Here is an 18755-nt window from a genome sequence, read left to right on the forward strand (position 1 = left end):
CCCGCCGAATACAGTGACTCCAATTCTTTGCACAGCTTTAAGTACTGGCTGTACTTATTCCTCCCTTTATTAACTGAAAGTCTCTTTAAGAGGGATCTGATATCCTCCTTGACGTCCTCCCACCAGTCGGTCATGTTGTCATAGAAGTCAACCCTGTCTAGATGAAGCTGGATAAGGGAGTGAACACGGCTCTGAACATAGGCATCATCCTGGAGACTGGGATCTGGGCCGTTTTTGGGGGGGACGGGGGGTGCAATCGCCTGGGGCACCACCCAAGCCAGGGGGCGCCTGCAGGGCCGCACCTATCATGAGCCAAGTTGAGCTGTTTGCCTCAGGCGGCAGTGCTTCCTGAAGAAAGGGGGCGGCAGAGCGGCCCCCCTGTCAGATAACGTGGTGCAGACTCTCCCTGTAACCCTTGCTGTGTCACATGTCTGATTCCGGCAAGGAAGTTTTTCTGTGGGCGGAGTTTGTGCTCTGTCCCGTTGTCTCTATGGAGTCTGCTCTGTGCCTGAATTGTCTATGGAATCTGCTCTGCGTTCCCGCCTTTCATCTTCCCCTCATCAGGATCTGGGTGAGTCCAGACATGGAGCATCTGTTACTGTATGCACAGTCCTGGCCCCAGCGATGTGTATATACCCCAGTGTCTGCCCCAGTGTCTGTATATACCTCAGTGTCTGCCTCAGTGTCTGTATATACCCCAGTGTCTGTATATACCCCAGTGTCTGCCCCAGTGATGTGTATATACCCCAGTGTCTGCCCCATTGATGTGTATATACCCCAGTGTCTGCCCCATTGATGTGTATATACCCCAGTGTCTGCCCCAGTGATGTATATACCCGTGTCTGCCCCAGTGATGTGTATATACCCCAGTGTCTGCCCCAGTGATCTGTATATACCCCAGTGTCTGGCCCAGTGATGTGTATATACCCCAGTGTCTGCCCCAGTGATCTGTATATACCCCAGTGTCTGCCCCAGGGATCTGTGTATACCACAGTGTCTGACCCAGTGATATGTGTGTATACCCCAGTGACTGCCCCAGTGATGTGTATATACCCCAGTGTCTGCCTCAGTGATGTAAATACCCCAATGTCTGCCTCAGTGATGTAAATACCCCAATGTCTGCCTCAGTGATGTGTATATACCATGGTGTCTGCCCCAGTGATGTGTATATACCCCACTGTCTGCCCCAGTGATGTGTATATCCCGCGTTGTCTGCCCCAGTGATGTGTATATACCCCACTGTCTGCCCCAGTGATCTGTATATACCCCAGTGTCTGCCTCAGTGATGTAAACACCCCAATGTCTGCCTCAGTGATGTGTATATACCCCGGTGTCTGCCCCAGTGATGTGTGTATACCCCGGTGTCTGCCCCAGTGATGTGTATATACCCCGGTGTCTGCCCCAGTGATGTGTGTATACCCCGGTGTCTGCCCCAGTGATGTGTATATACCCCGGTGTCTGCCCCAGTGATGTGTATATACCCTGGTGTCTGCCCCAGTGATGTGTATATACCCCAGTGTCTGCCCCAGTGATGTGTATATACCCCAGTGTCTGCCCCAGTGATGTGTATATACCCCAGTGTCTGCCCCAGTGATTTTGGGAGGATTCACTGATGTCACTTGTCATGTCGTGGTTGGTGGGGGGGTGAGTGATGTAATGGCACAGGAGAGGGTCGGAGGCTGCACACAGAAGTCTGCGCCGGCTCCCATAGATGATGATGGACCATTACCGGCTCACAGATGTTCGGTGAGGACGGAGCCACTCTCGTTATTCTCATACGTTATCATCCCAAATGAAAACCATTGTTTCCTAGAATAGAGATGGATGTCTTACATACATTGTTCACACACTGCAATCTTTGCAATTTGCAGATTGATAGCGCAGGGTCTGTGAGTCACTGTGTGTGTGAGGCCGGTTTCACACGTCCTGATATTTCTGGTACCGGAAAAACCGTTACCGGAGATATCCGCGACTGAGTGTGTAATACTTGCGGCACACGTGTGGCAGCCGTGTGCCGCCTGTGTGCCACATCAGTACAACACAGGAGGCTGCCGGGGAAGAAGCTCTACAGTAAGCACTGTTCCCCGGCAGCGGGTGCTGAAGACGGCTCTCATCATTCTCCCCTGCTCTGCCGGCGATTGGCACGAGCAGGGGAGAATGATGAGCATTATATTAAGGTGAGAACAATGACAGCAAGTGGAGGCTTTTGGGACTATTACTCCTATCAACCTACACCTGCGGCTGCTAATAACAGTGACATGAGGACACATTTATCTAAGCTTATCTAAAGTATTCAGCATGTTAATGTTTGGGGGGGGCGCTTTTTCAATGTTCGCCCTGTTGGCAAAATTCCCTAGAAACTGCCCTGACTGGAATTGAGCTTCCACAACCCCCTACCAATGTCCGGACGGTTAGAGGTCCCCAGAGAGAAGCACAAGGCGAGGTGATCAGAGTAAGGGACGACCTTCTCACTCAGGGCGCCGACAGCCTCAGTAGGACCGACAAAAGCAAAATCTATCCTACTGCTCCTGTTGGAACATGAATACGTGAATTTTGGCTGTCGACCATCCTGTGTGAAAAAGTCAGTCAGTCCTGTCTGCATTATGACGTTATGTAGGACCTTACCGTCTCTGGTCACTGTCCTGCCTGAGGAGCTGTCACTTGATGTCAGTATGGCATTAAAATCCCCCGCCATCACCACTGGAAGAGAAGTGAAGAGGTAAGGCTTGACGTCATTAAACAGCTGGATCCTGTCAGTCACCATCTGTGGCCAATAGATGTTAATAAGCTGGAGTCGCCTCCCATGGATAGTGACTTCCAGAACCAGACATCTTCCCATGACCACTCTTCCTCATAATCGTCACCATTGGAGTCAGATAAAACTCCATACTTGTTGGACACGACCATCACTCCTGCAGAATTCTGAACCTTCTTACTAGCAATCTGACCAGTATCATATTCTGCCTCAGGTTTACGGGAGGATGTGTTCTTTTTCTTCCTTTTATTTTGATTAATGCTCCAGTCATCAGATACAGACAGCGATGCTGAAGGGGGGGTATCTGAGGCTGCTGGACCTGATGGACGACCTCCATGTTCCCCTCTGCACCCTGCTTCTCTGGTGCTGCATGAGTGGACTCCTGGTGGGCATCTGAGCTGGTCAACATCTCTCCTGACATTACATCCTCCTCCCCATGTGCCCCTGCCACCACATCCTCATCCTCCTGAGCCTCTGCCCCTGCCATCACAAACTCATCAGGGAAGACTCTGCAGATGTTGTGCCAGGCGTCTGGACAGTCCCGGTGAGGGTGTCCCATCTTACCACAGAGGTTGCACTTGTCGTCCCGGCAGTCTGCAGCGACATGGCCGATTGCCCCACACAGACTGCACTTCACCACAGTACAGGCGTTAGCCAGATGACCTTTCCCACCACATTTGAAGCACTTTCTGGGTTGCCCGGGATAATAACATCTTCCCTTCTCCCTCCCAATGAAGAAGGAGTTGGGTAAGTGGGCAGTGATGTTATTACATTGCCGTAATTTTACCAAGACCCGCCACCCCATTGTCCAGATACCATCCTCATCTCTGACCTTGGTGAGCCCAGAGACGAGGTCACAGTGTCACCGGAGCCACACCTCGATGTCCTGTGGAGAAACGGCCTCATTCCAGAACGTGATGTTTACTGTGACAGTGTCCGGCCTGGAGATAGGAACCAACACAAACTTATTCCAGCCCTCAGCATCTCTGAACTTGGGGTAATTGGCCCAGAATCTGTCCAGGTCAGACATGAGCTTGAAGCTGACCTCGTAGCCCTGCCTGTCCTGAAGATTAGACACTGCCAGTATCTCATTTGCCACAAACCCCATCTGGCCGCAGAGCAGCTCTCTCACCACATACCTGCGTTGTGGCAGATCCTCCTTGGCACCTATGTATTTAAACCGCACCACATTAATGCGTTTGAATGTCTGGCCGGTATACCTGGCGCTGGAAGTGAAGGATGGGGCGCCGCGGCTCCAGGCATTCCTGGGGGGCACCTGCCGGGTCACACTGGGCTGACTGACAGGGAGAGGGTCTGCAGCAGGGGGGGTCTGTCACACTTTGTAGACTAGATGGCAAAGGGGGATAGTCACACATATCATGCACATTATCATGAGCAGCATCATTATTATCAGTCAGTGCGACATCCATTACAGAATGTGAAACCCCTCCTACCCCCGACCCCATGGGCAGAGCATCACCAGCCACAGTCTGTGCTTCAGCCTCAGCCTCATCAGCACAGTCTCACATATACTGTCCTGCTCCTGTGTGGGGCACTCTGGGGCCTGTGGTGCCTCTGCTGGAGTCTGAAGTGTGTGCTCCTGTTCACACTGAGCTGCCTGCTGCTGCAGTTGTTTTCCCTCCTGGAAGCAGAAGCGGGCAGCCTGTAACACTGGCTGTGTCCGCTGCTGGGAGGTCCCGTCCTGAACATCAGGGGTCCTGGCCTCTACAGCACAGCCCTGCTTATTGGAGGTGAACTGCTCCCAGTTCCTGTAGGTCTCTGCCAGGCAGGGCCGGCTCCAAGTTTTTGAGGGCCCCGGGCGAAAGAGTATCAGTGGGCCCCCCCCTTTAACACATACCATGATTCATGCCATGTGGCATCCGTGGTGCTGGCCAAAAAATGGACTTGTCTCCATGTGGATCACACGGACACGCATGTGATCCACACGGACACATGCTCTGTGGCAAAACACGTTCATGTGAAGGAGGCTATTGATTAGTAGTGTACGTATGAAGGAAGGATGAGAAAGAAAGGAAGAACAGAGAGAGAGAAAGAAAGAACAGAGAGAGAAATAAAGAAAGATTAGAGAGAGAAAGAAATAGTGGACAGAAAAAAGAACAGAGAGAGAGAGAAAAAAAGAAAGAGGGGAAAGAAAGAAAGAACAGAGAGGTAGAGAGAAAGAAAGAGAAAGAAAGAACAGAGAGAGAAAGAAAGAAATAAAGAAAGAGGGGAAAGAAAGAAAGAACAGAGAGAAAGAAAGAGAAAGAAAGAACAGAGAGAGAAAGAAAGAACAGAGAGAGAGAAAGAGAGGAAAGAATGAACAGAGAGAGAAAAAGAACAGAAAGAAAGAAAGAAAGAAAGAGGGGAAAGAAAGAGAAAGACAGAAAGATCAGAGGGAAAAAAAGAACAGAGAGAAAGAAAGAGGGGAAGAAAGAAAGAAAGAACAGAGAGAGAGAAAGAAATAGGGGAAAAAATGAAAGAAGAGAGAGAGAAAGAAAGAGGGGAAAGAAAGAAAAAGAACAGAGAGAAAGAAAGCGTGGACAGAAAAAAGGAACAGAGAGAAAAAGAAAGAAAGAGGGGGAAAAAAGAACAGAGAGGGAGAGGGAAAGAAAGAACAAAGAGGGAGAAAGAAAGAACAGAGAGAGAAAGAAAGAAAGATGGCAAAGAAAGAACAGAGAGAGAGAGAAAAAGAAAGAACAGAGAGAGAGGAAAGAACGAACGTAGAAAGAGAAAGAAAGAAAGAGGGGAAAGAAAGAGAACAGAGAGAGAAAGAAAGAACAGAGAGAGAAAGAAAGAACAGAGAGAAATAAAGAGGGGAAAGAAAAAAAGATTAGAGAGAAAGAGCAGAGAAAGAAAGAACAGAGAGAAAGAAAGAAAGAGAGAGAAAGATCCTATAGAGATACCATAGCAGTCCGGCTCCCATTGTAGTGCCCACCTGAGCCTCCCGATGCAGGACATATCATGATCCGCTCACATGGCCGACATCCCTGAGTCCAAGGCGATCCCGCTGTTCACGCTGTCGGAGGACACGATGAAGGATCTGAAGCATTCCCTGAAGTGCCTCCATGGTTCCGTCACAATCTCCTCCCAAAATTACCTCATTTCCAGTCAGTTTCCAGCACGACACTTCCGGTAGAAAGTCACGTGCGAGTTTGGCTGTGGGCACACGTAGCGTTTTAAAACGCTTACTAAAAACCGGACTCCTTCCCAGAAATCGCGCGGTTTTTTTCCGCGCGATTTCACCACGATTTTACCGCGATTATGATCGCGATTTTGCCGCGATTTTCGCGTGCGATATTCAAGCACTTTCTAAGCGATTTGAAGCATCGCTTGGAAAGTGATTGACAGGTTGGTCACACTCGTCAAACATAGTGTTTGACAAGTGTGACCAGGTTTTTACTATTGAGGCTGCCTATGCGGCATCAATAGTAAAAGATAGAATGTTAAAATGCTAAAAAAAATAAAAAATCGGGGTATATTTACCTTCCGGCGTCCCGCGCTGCATTCCCGGGCCTCAGCGTTCCCAGTAATGCCTTGCGAGACCTGTGATGACGTAGTCTCGCGTTGCTTTAGCGATCTCGCGAGACCGCTAGAGTCACGCGAGACTACGTCATTACAGGGCCTTGCCGCAAGGCATTACTGGGAACGCTTAGGCCGGGAATGCAGCGCGGGACACCGGAAGGTAAATATACCCCGATTTTTTAATTATTATTCTTTTTTTTACAGGGGTATAGTACCCAGGGCCTGGAGGACAGTCTCCTCTCCTCCACACCGTGGATACCAACCGCACATAAGACGCTTAACTTCCTGCATGGTGGGCATAGTCACATGCGGGAAGTCAGCGATTCTCATGCATTCCTATGGGTGCGGAATCGCGGCAATTCTTTGCGATTCCGCACAAAAGAATGAGCATGCTGCGATTTTTTCCGCGATGCGATTCCGCCGCAGAAAAAAGCGCAGCATTAGCACAGCATGTGCGGAATACCATAGGAATGCATGGGGGGCGTTCTGTACACGATTTTTAAGCGTTTTCGCAGCATTTTCGCGCCGAAAATCGCGGCAAAAACGCTTAAAAATCGCTACGTGTGCACATAGCCTTAAAGTGCTCCTCGGGGCTCCGCCGTGTACTCCTGTGTCCGTGGGAAAAGTAAACTCCCGGCTGGGGCAGTCTCTCTCTCAAAATCGGGACTGTCCGGCTGGACCTGGGACGGTTGAGAGGTATGAATGCTCCCCACCATACACCTCGTACACGCACGGCTCCGCTCAGTACACTTGCGGCTCTGCTCCCCACACCTTTTACACAGACGGCTCCGCTCCACACCTCGTACACACACTGTTCCGCTCGCCACACCTCTGCTCCCCACACCTCGTACACATGCGGCTCCACTCCGTACACCTCGTACACATGCGGCTCCGCTCCGTACACCTCGTACACATGCGGCTCCGCTCCGTACTCTAAGCACACACGCTGCTCCGCTCCCCACACCTCGGACACATGCGGCTCCGCTCCCCACACCTCGTACACATGCTGCTCTGCTCCCCACACCTCCGTTGCCCTGTCCTTGTATACACACACGGCTCTGCTACATCCCCCCTGTAAACCCCTCCTTACCCCACACATAATAAACTTCACCTCATCCAGCAGCATGACAACCAGCACAGTCAGGTCCTGCATACACTGAGGGCCCTGATCATGTGACCCAACTCCTCCCCTCCTGTGACCTCATCGCAGGTCCTGTGCGTGCAGAGAAGCCCAGCAGGAGCGTTGTCATTGCTGGGATTTATCAGGGCTGCGGTGGCCGGTGGGGTCTCTGGCAGGGTGAGGATGGGGTCGGTACACGGGGGCCGTGGCGGTGGCCGCGGGTATCGATTCCCAGACAGCGTGAGTGGGCCCCCTGTCTCGCCAGGGCCCCGACATTTGCCCAGGTGCGCCGGGTGCTGACGCCCCTGCTGCCAGGGCCCCATGCTCTCCAGCACAGATTCAGTGTCCTGCACAACACTCGCCAGCTGTACACCCAGTGTGTTCAGTCTCAGGTCATACGCCTCATTACTGGCAGGATTAGTGGTCTTTAGACTATAGATGAAGTCTACCTCCATTTGCAGCGCTTTTTTTTGCTGCTGTAACTCACCCAGTTTTCGGACAAGTCCCGGTATCTCATCCGCTAGCTGCAGCTCGGGTGCACGCGCCGGCTCCACAGGATTAGTCTTGACCACAGGTACAGGGGTTTTGAACACAGTCTTGTGCGGGTCCAACACGGATGGTTTTGTGGCCCCTTGGCTGGATGCAGGCTCCGCAGCAGGTTTATCGCTACCACCTGACTGTGACCGTGTGCGTCCTGACCGCGCCATACTGCCATGCTGCTGTAGGTTCTCCTGCATTGTCTGCCTTTCCAAAGACGTCCGTCTCTGCCTGGAAGCTGGAGAGGTGATCTGCACAGCTGGGGCCGATCTCACCAGTGCACCTGGCAGGAGCTGCTTACTGACTGGGGAGCTACAAGACTTCACATTCTGCTGGTTTCCATCACTCACTGACACATTGCCTTCTGGCCTCTTTGCTGGAACTGGAGGTTTTCCTCCCAAAACTTCACTCACAGCTTTTTCCTCCTTCATAGAACTGCTGCAGCTTTGACTCGCTGCATTCACTGGTCTCACAGTAGTTATATTCTTGTACATAGGGGCAGTATTATAGTAGATATATTCTTGTACATAGGGGGCAGTATTATAGTAGTTATATTCTTGTACATAGGGGGCAGTATTATAGTAGATATATTCTTGTACATAGGGGCAGTATTATAGTAGTTATATTCTTGTACATAGGGGGCAGTATTATAGTAGTTATATTCTTGTACATAGGAGCAGTATTATAGTAGTCATATTCTTGTACATAGGGGGCAGTATTGTAGTTATATTTTTGTACATGGGGCAGTATTATAGTAGTTATATTCTTGTACATAGGAGCAGTATTATAGTAGTTATATTCTTGTACATAGGGGGCAGTATTATAGTAGTTATATTCTTGTACATAGGGGGCAGTATTATAGTAGTTATATTCTTGTACATAGGGGGCAGTATTATAGTAGTTATATTCTTGTACATAGGAGCAGTATTATAGTAGTCATATTCTTGTACATAGGGGGCAGTATTATAGTAGTTATATTCTTGTACATAGGGGGCAGTATTATAGTAGTTATATTCTTGTACATAGGAGCAGTATTATAGTAGTCATATTCTTGTACATAGGGGGCAGTATTGTAGTTATATTTTTGTACATGGGGGCAGTATTATAGTAGTTATATTCTTGTACATAGGAGCAGTATTATAGTAGTTATATTCTTGTACATAGGAGCAGTATTATAGTTGTTATATTCTTGTACATAGGGGGCAGTATTATAGTAGTTATATTCTTGTATATAGGGGCAGTATTATAGTAGTTATATTTTTGTACATGGGGAGCAGTATTATAGTAGTTATATTCTTGTACATAGGAGCAGTATTATAGTAGTTATATTCTTGTACATAGGGGCAGTATTATAGTAGTTATATTCTTGTACATAGGGGGCAGTATTATAGTAGTTATATTCTTGTACATAGGGGGCAGTATTATAGTAGTTATATTCTTGTACATTGGGGCAGTATTATAGTAGATATATTCTTGTACATTGGGGCAGTATTATAGTAGTTATATTCTTGTACATTGGGGCAGTATTATAGTAGATATATTCTTGTACATAGGAGCAGTATTATAGTAGTTATATTCTTGTACATAGGGGGCAGTATTATAGTAGTTATATTCTTGTACATAGGAGCAGTATTATAGTAGTTATATTCTTGTACATAGGGGGCAGTATTGTAGTTATATTTTTGTACATGGGGGCAGTATTATAGTAGTTATATTCTTGTACATAGGAGCAGTATTATAGTAGTTATATTCTTGTACATAGGAGCAGTATTATAGTAGTTATATTCTTGTACATAGGGGGCAGTATTATAGTAGTTATATTCTTGTATATAGGGGCAGTATTATAGTAGTTATATTTTTGTACATGGGGAGCAGTATTATAGTAGTTATATTCTTGTACATAGGGGGCAGTATTATAGTAGTTATATTCTTGTACATAGGGGGCAGTATTATAGTAGTTATATTCTTGTACATTGGGGCAGTATTATAGTAGATATATTCTTGTACATTGGGGCAGTATTATAGTAGTTATATTCTTGTACATTGGGGCAGTATTATAGTAGATATATTCTTGTACATAGGAGCAGTATTATAGTAGTTATATTCTTGTACATAGGGGGCAGTATTATAGTAGTTATATTCTTGTACATAGGAGCAGTATTATAGTAGTTACTAGATTAAGGCCCGATGCTATCGCATCGAGAGGATAGTGACACACCTCTTGCCATGTTAACCCTCAATACACACACACCTCCTCAACACACACTCCTCTCACCTTTCACCATCTCCACTCACATCCACTCACTCTTTCACTCCACATACGACCCTTTCTCTCACTCCATCTCTCATACTCACACTGTCATCGTCGCTGCTCCATGATCCCCGACATCTTCTTCCGCCGGCGCCATCCTGGATCCCGACGTTGTCCACGCCGGCGACATGTTCTTGCGGCCATGCCATCTTGAGTATTCTGAAATCCTGCGAGTGGACATTAGTGGAGATAGTGAAAGGTGAGAGGAGTGTGTGTTGAGGAGTGGTGTGTTGAGGGTTAACATGGCAAGAGGTGTGCTGTGACGTCACCAGTTACAACTGGACGGAAGTTGTTACAACCCGGAAGCTGCTTAGCGCATTTATTATAGTAGATTAAGGCCCGATGCTATCGCATCGGGAGGATAGTGACACACCTCTTGCCATGTTAACCCTCAATACACACACACCTCCTCAACACACCACACCGCCTCAACACACACTCCTCTCACCTTTCACCATCTCCACTCACGTCCATTCACTCTTTCACTCCACATACGACCCTTTCTCTCACTCCGTCTCTCATACTCACACCGTCATCGTCGCTGCTCCACGATCCCCGACATCTTCTTCCGCCGGCGCCATCCTGGATCCCGACATTGTCCACGCCGGCGACATGTTCTTGCGGCCATGCCATCTTGAGTATTCTGAAATCCTGCGAGTGGACATTAGTGGCTCACCATTGTCATTTTGAAACACGACTGCTACTTCACTGACAGTGGGATTATTGTAGCGTCGAGGGTCTTGAGTACGATCTTGTTTAATAGCCATAGTGATGTTTGGCATGACAGTTCCGTTTTGTAGAGATTTAATTTTTTCTTGTTCTTCCACATCACGTAACATTTGATAAGCTTCCACAAAAGGATTAATAGTTTGGATTTGAAGGGCAATAATGTTCATCAATGTAGGATGACATTTTTGATTTTCTTTACATCGTAAGCGTTGTTCGTTTGCGGTAGTGGTATCGAGAATGTAAAGTTGGGCAAATGCGCGTTGCTGGTCATCTGAGGGATGTAGTGTTTCAGTTCTATGATAGATCTGGCCATGTATGCGGAAACAGTATGGGCCATATCCAGGAGGTGGTGAAATATTTGCACCCATGGAGGCAAAAGCAAAGGAACTGTTAATACTTCGAATATTATCCATGAAATTTTTGCTAAATTCACTTTGCCCTTTCAGCAAACGTGTAAAGACATCAGGATATTGTAGTATGGGTACATGGACTTTACCCTTCTGACAGCAGAGCGTAAAGTTGTTATCAGAAGGTATCTCTGCTACAAAATGCAAAGCTTCGCAATGCTCACATACATGGGTCATGTCACCACAGCTGTGTTCGGTAATACTATTTTCATCATTAGTGAAAATGTGAGGTTGTAGTAGAAGTGCATGTCCAACCGATGGTGTGCGCCTAGTTTTGAGACCAACGTATATTTGTCTTGGTTGCACTTTCTGCGGGCTAACTGCAGCTTGTATGTGAAGAAACTGTGCGTTGGTATTGACTAATGGTGGTATTGATAGGGAAGAAACAGATTGCTGATTAGTTATGTCAGTGAACGGCATATAGGATGAAGTGTGGTAGTAACTTGTTCCACATGCTGATGTGGAAGCATCCTGTTGTGAGTCTACTAATAATGATGAGGAAGAAGCCGTCTGTTGTTAGCGGTGATGGCGTGTAGAGGCTTCTTCAGCCAATGTAATAGATTTAGAGTTAGGGGATTCGTGTGTGAGACGACGGCGTTTATAAGCCTTAATCTTGTCAAGTCGATGCTGTTTTTCCTCAGGAGTCTCATTAGCACGGCGTTGTTTTTGTCGTAGTGCTAAAGCTGCTTTCCTTTCACTGGCATTGGCATACTGTGCATCGGTATTGAATGGTGGTATTGATAGGGCAGAAACAGATTGCTGATTAGTTATGTCAGTGAACGGCATATGGGATGAAGTGTAGCAGTAAATTGTTCCACATGCTGATGTGGAAGCATCCTGTTGTGAGTCTAATAATAATGATGAGGAAGAGGCCGTCTGTTGTCGGCGGTGACGGCATGCAGAGGCTTCTTCAGCCAATCTTATGGATTTAGAGTTAGGGGATTCGTGTGTGAGGCGACGGCGTTTATAAGCCTTAATCTTCTCAAGGCGATGGTGTTTTTCCTCAGGAGTCTCATTAGCACGGCGTTGTTTTTGTCGTAGTGCTAAAGCTGCTTTCCTTTCACTGGCATTGGCATACTTTTTGTTATGACTCATGTTGGCACAGGTAAAGGAGTCTATTTGGCAGTTATCTGGCAGTGAAGAAGGCGTCCTGGAGTATTGTAGAGTAAACAGATACTAATTGACCCTGTAATTGCCCAGCAGTAGTTATGAAGTGGTAGTGGCAAATTGGCCCTGTAGTTAGACACCGGCAGAGGAGCAAGGCAGCAGTAGTTATGGCGGTAGAGGCAAATTGGCCCTGTAATTAGACACCGGCAGAGGAGCAAGGCAGCAGTAGTTATGGCGGTAGAGGCAAATTGGCCCTGTAATTAGACACCGGCAGAGGAGCAAGGCAGCAGTAGTTATGGCGGTAGAGGCAAATTGGCCCTGTAATTAGACACCGGCAGAGGAGCAAGGCAGCAGTAGTTATGGCGGTAGAGGCAAATTGACCCTGTAATTAGACACCGGCAGAGGAGCAAGGCAGCAGTAGTTATGGCGGTAGAGGCAAATTAGCCCTGTAATTAGACACCGGCAGAGGAGCAAGGCAGCAGTAGTTATGGCGGTAGAGGCAAATTGGCCCTGTAATTAGACACCGGCAGAGGAGCAAGGCAGCAGTAGTTATGGCGGTAGAGGCAAATTGGCCCTGTAATTAGACACCGGCAGAGGAGCAAGGCAGCAGTAGTTATGGCGGTAGAGGCAAATTGGCCCTGTAATTAGACACAGGCAGTGAACAGTCAGAGGAGCAAGGCAGCAGTACTTATGGCGGTAGAGGCAAATTGGCCCTGTAATTAGACACCGGCAGTGAACAGTCAGAGGAGCAAGGCAGCAGTACTTATGGCGGTAGAGGCAAATTGGCCCTGTAATTAGACACAGGCAGTGAACAGTCAGAGGAGCAAGGCAGCAGTACTTATGGCGGTAGAGGCAAATTGGCCCTGTAATTAGACACCGGCAGAGGAGCAAGGTAGCAGTAGTTATGGCGGTAGAGGCAAATTAGCCCTGTAATTAGACACCGGCAGAGGAGCAAGGCAGCAGTAGTTATGGCGGTAGAGGCAAATTAGCCCTGTAATTAGACACCGGCAGTGAACAGTCAGAGGAGCAAGGCAGCAGTACTTATGGCGGTAGAGGCAAATTGGCCCTGTAATTAGACACAGGCAGTGAACAGTCAGAGGAGCAAGGCAGCAGTACTTATGGCGGTATAGGCAAATTGGCCCTGTAATTAGACACTGGCAGAGGACAAAGGCAGCAGTAGTTATGGCGGTAGAGGCAAATTAGCCCTGTAATTAGACACCGGCAGAGTAGCAAGGTAGCAGTAGTTATGGCGGTACAGGCAAATTGGTCCAGTAATTAGACACCGGCAGTAAACAGGCATAGGACCAAGGCAGCAGTAGTTATGGTGGTACAGGCAATGCCAAGCGTCCGCACAGCAAGTCGGCGTGAGGTAAATGACGCAATTTCACGAATGCAAGATGGCGTCAGCGAAATCTCGCGAGATTACGCCGACGCCATTTTGGATCCCGATGTCGCCCACGCCAGCGACATATTCTTGCGGGACGCCATCTTGGATGTCGTCAAGTCCCGCGATATTCAAGATGGCGTTGCCGCAACAACATGTCGCTGGCATGGGCGACATCGGGATCCAAAATGGCGTCGGCGTAATCTCGCGAGATTTCGCCGACGCCATCTGTTTGGATCCCGATGTCGTCCACGCCATCGACATATTGTTGCGGCGACGCCATCTTGAATCTCGCGGGACTTCACGACATCCAAGATGGCGTACCGCAAGAACATGTCGGTGGCCTGGAGAACGTCTGGATCCTGGATCGCGGCGGCGGAGGAAGATGTCGGGGCAGCGACGATGACGGTGTATGAGAAACGGAGTGAGAGAAATGAATGTATGTGGAGTGAAAGAGTGAGTGGACATGAGTGGAGGTGAAAGGTGAGAGGAGTGTGTGTTGAGGCGGTGTGGTGTGTTGAGGGTTAACATGTGCGTGTGTGTGTGGTGACGTCACCGGTTACAACTGGACGGAAGTTGTTACAACCGGAAGCTGGTTAGGGCATTTATTATTATAGATATTCTTGTACATAGGGGGCAGTATTATAGTAGTTATATTCTTGTATATAGGAGCAGTATTATAGTAGTTATATTCTTGTACATAGGAGCAGTATTATAGTAGTTATATTATTGTACATAGGGGGCACTATTATAGTAGTTATATTCTTGTATATAGGGGCAGTATTATAGTAGTTATATTTTTGTACATGGGGAGCAGTATTATAGTAGTTATATTTTTGTATATAGGAGCAGTATTATAGTAGTTATATTCTTGTACATAGGAGCAGTATTATAGTAGTTATATTCTTGTACATGAGGGGCAGTATTATAGTAGTTATATTCTTGTACATAGAGGCAGTATTATAGTAGTATTATACTTGTACAGAGGAGCAGTATTACAGTAATTATATTCTTGTACATAAGAGCAGTATTATAGTAGTTATATTCTTGTACATAGGGGCAGTATTATAGTAGCTATATTTTTGTACATAGGCGGCAGTATTATAGTAGTTATATTTTTGTACATAGGTGGCAGTATTATAGTAGATACAGTATATTCATGTACATAGGGGCAGTATTATAGTAGTTATATTCTTGTACATAAGGGGCAGTATTATAGTAGTTATATTCTTGTACATAGGAGCAGTATTATAGTAGTTATATTCTTGTACATAGGGAGCAGTATTATAGTAGTTATATTCTTGCACATAGTGGCAGTATTATAGTAGTTATATTCTTGTACATAGGGGCAGTATTATAGTAGTTATATTCTTGTACATAGGGGCAGTATTATAGTAGTTATATTCTTGTACATAGGGGCAGTATTATAGTAGTTATATTCTTGTACATAGGGCAGTATTATAGTAGTTATATTCTTGTACATAGGGGCAGTATTATAGTAGTTATATTCTTGTATGTAGGAGCAGTATTATAGTAGTTATATTCTTGTACATGGAGCAGTATTATAGTCGTTATATTCTTGTACATAGGGGCAGTATTATAGTATTATAGTACTTATATTCTTGTACATAGGGGCAGTATTATAGGAGTTATAGCCTTCTACGTAGGAGCAGTATTACAGTAGTTATATTCTTGTACATAGGGGGCAGTATTATAGTAGTTATATCCTTGTACATAGGGGCAATATTATAGTAGTTATATTCTTGTACATAGGGGGCTGTATTATAGTAGTTATATTCTTATACATAGGAGCAGTATTATAGTAGTTATATTCCTGTACATAGGGGCATTATTATAGTAGTTATATTCTGGTACATAGGAGCAGTATTATAGTAGTTATATTCTTGTACATAGGGGCAGTATTATAGTAGTTATATTCTTGTACATAGGAGCAGTATTATAGTAGTTATATTCTTGTACATAGTGGCAGTATTATAGTAGTTATATTCTTGTATATAGGAGCAGTATTATAGTAGTTATATTCTGGTACATAGGGGCAGTATTATAGTAATTATATTCCTGTTCATAGGGGCAGTATTACAGTAGTTATATTCTTGTACATAGGGACAGTATTATAATAGATATATTCTTATACATAGGGGCAGTATTATAGTAGTTATATTCTTTTACATAGGGACAGTATTATAGTAGTTATATTCTTGTACATTATGGCATTAAAGTCCCCCGCCATCACCACTGGAAGAGAAGTGAAGAGGTAAGGCTTGACGTCATTAAACAGCTGGATCCTGTCCGTCACTGTCTGTGGCCCATAGATGTTAATAAGCCGGAGTCGCCTCCCATGGACAGTGACTTCCAGGACCAGACATCTTCCCATGACCACCTCCGTCATCCTATGCACAGTCACATCATTGGTGTTAAACAGGACAGTGACCCCGGCGTAAGGCTCCACAGCCAGTGACCAGAAAGAAGGACCGGACCGCCATTCCCTCTTAGCCTCTCTCATAAGCCCCAGAGATGTCAGTTGTGTCTCCTGCAGGAAGATGACATCTGTGTCCAGATATTTGAGATGTTCATACACCGCGTGTCTAGTTCTCCTCAGCTTAATGCTATTCACATTGCTCGAGGTCACTGTCAATGAGAACCCCGCCATCACAGCACAATATAGAAGGAGCAGAGTAACAGCCATCATCATGAGTCAGAGATGTTCTGTCCACCACTGGTGTCCATGTCAGACTCTACCTGAGGGTCCACAGATAAGGGCTTCCGCTTTGGCGGGGGATGGTCCTCTATGTCCCTGTCACACTCAGCATCAACTTTCCTCAACTCTTCCTCAGGATCGTCACCATTGGTGTCAGATAAAACTCCATACTTGTTGGACACGACCATCACTCCTGCAGAATTCTGAACCTTCTTACTAGCAATCTGACCAGTATCATATTCTGCCTCAGGTTTACGGGAGGATGTGTTCTTTTTCTTCCTTTTATTATTATTAATGCTCCAGTCATCAGATACAGACAGCGATGCTGAAGGGGGGGGTATCTGAGGCTGCTGGACCTGATGGACGACCTCCATGTTCCCCTCTGCAACCTGCTTCTCTGGTGCTGCCTGAGTGGACTCCTGGTGGGCATCTGAGCTGGTCAGCATCTCTCCTGACATTAAATCCTCCTCCTCATGTGTCCCTGCCACCACATCCTCATCCTCCTGAGCCTCTGCCCCTGCCATCACTAACTCATCAGGGAAGACTCTGCAGATGTTGTGCCAGGCGTCTGGACAGTCCCTGTGAGGGTGGCCCATCTTACCACAGAGGTTGCACTTGTCATCCCGGCAGTCTGCAGCGACATGGCCGATTGCCCCACACAGACTGCACTTCACCACAGTACAGGCGTTAGCCAGATGACCTTTCCCACCACATTTGAAGCACTTTCTGGGTTGCCCGGGATAATAACAACTTCCCTTCTCCCTCCCAATGAAGAAGGAGTTGGGTAAGTGGGCAGTGATGTTATCACATTGCCGTAATTTTACCAAGACCCGCCACCCCATTGTCCAGATACCATCCTCATCTCTGACCTTGGTGAGTCCAGAGACGAGGTCACAGTGTCTCCGGAGCCACACCTCGATGTCCTGTGGAGGAACGGCCTCATTCCAGAAGGTGATATTCACTGTGACAGTGTCCGGCCTGGAGATAGGAACCAACACAAACTTATTCCAGCCCTCAGCATCTCTGAACTTGGGGTAATTGGCCCAGAATCTGTCCAGGTCAGACATGAGCTTGAAGCTGACCTCGTAGCCCTGCCTGTCCTGAAGATTAGACACTGCCAGTATCTCATTTGCCACAAACCCCATCTGGCCGCAGAGCAGCTCTCTCACCACATACCTGCGTTGTGGCAGATCCTCCTTGACACCTATGTATTTAAACCGCACCACATTAATGCGCTTGAATGTCTGGCCGGTATACCTGGCGCAGGAAGTGAAGGATGGGGCGCCGCGGCTCCAGGCATTCCTGGGGGGCACCTGCCGGGTCACACTGGGCTGACTGACAGGGAGAGGGCCTGCAGCAGGGGGGGCTGTCACACCTTGTGGACTGGATGGCAAAGGGGGATAGTCACACATATCATGCACATTATCATGAGCAGCATCATTATCAGACAGTGTGACGTCCATTACAGAATGTGAAACCCCTCCAACCCCCGACCCCATGGGCACAGCATCACCAGCCACAGTCTGTGTTCAGCCTCGGCCTCATCAGCACAAACAGTCTCACCTACACTGTCCTGCTCCTGTGTGGGGCATTCTGGGACCTGTGGTGCCTCTTCTGCAGTCTGAAGTGCATGCTCCTGTTCACACTGAGCTGCCTGCTGCTGCAGCTGTTTTCCCTCCTGGAAGCAGAAGCGGGCAGCCTGTAACACTGCCCGTGTCCGCTGCTGGGAGGTCCCGTCCTGTACATCAGGGGTCCTGGCCTCTACAGCACAGCCCTGCTTATAGGAGGCGAACCGCTCGCGGTTCCTGTAGGTCTCTGCCAGGGGCCCCATGCTCTCCAGCACAGATTCAGTGTCCTGCACAACACTCACCAGCTGTACACCCAGTGTGTTCAGTCTCAGGTCATACGCCTCATTACTGGCAGGATTAGTGGTCTTTAGGTTATAGATGAAGTCTACCTCCATTTGCAGCGCTTTTTTTGCTGCTGTAACTCACCCAGTTTTCGGACAAGTCCCGGTATCTCATCCGCTAGCTGCAGCTCGGGTGCACACGCCGGCCCCACAGGTTTAGTCTTGACCACGGGTACAGGGGTTTTGAAGACAGTCTTGTGCGGGTCCACCACGGATGGTTTTGTGGCCCCTTGGCTGGATGCAGGCTCCGCAGCA

At 47.4% G+C, this 18755-nt stretch overlaps 1 long non-coding RNA gene across 1 annotated transcript in view; it reads left to right on the forward strand.

Annotated features, from left to right (window-relative positions):
* Positions 1-250: 250 nt before the first annotated feature.
* The window catches only part of LOC141098782 (uncharacterized), a 47421-nt gene continuing 28916 nt past the window's right edge, over positions 251-18755 (forward strand). The window contains exon 1 of the long non-coding RNA XR_012234356.1: positions 251-571. This is a non-coding gene — a long non-coding RNA (uncharacterized lncRNA). The remainder of the gene's footprint in view (positions 572-18755) is intronic.

This window comes from Dendrobates tinctorius, unplaced genomic scaffold, assembly GCF_039654945.1.
Source record: "Dendrobates tinctorius isolate UK_male_01 unplaced genomic scaffold, ASM3965494v1 ptg000095l, whole genome shotgun sequence".
Classification (NCBI taxonomy): Eukaryota; Metazoa; Chordata; class Amphibia; order Anura; family Dendrobatidae; genus Dendrobates; species Dendrobates tinctorius.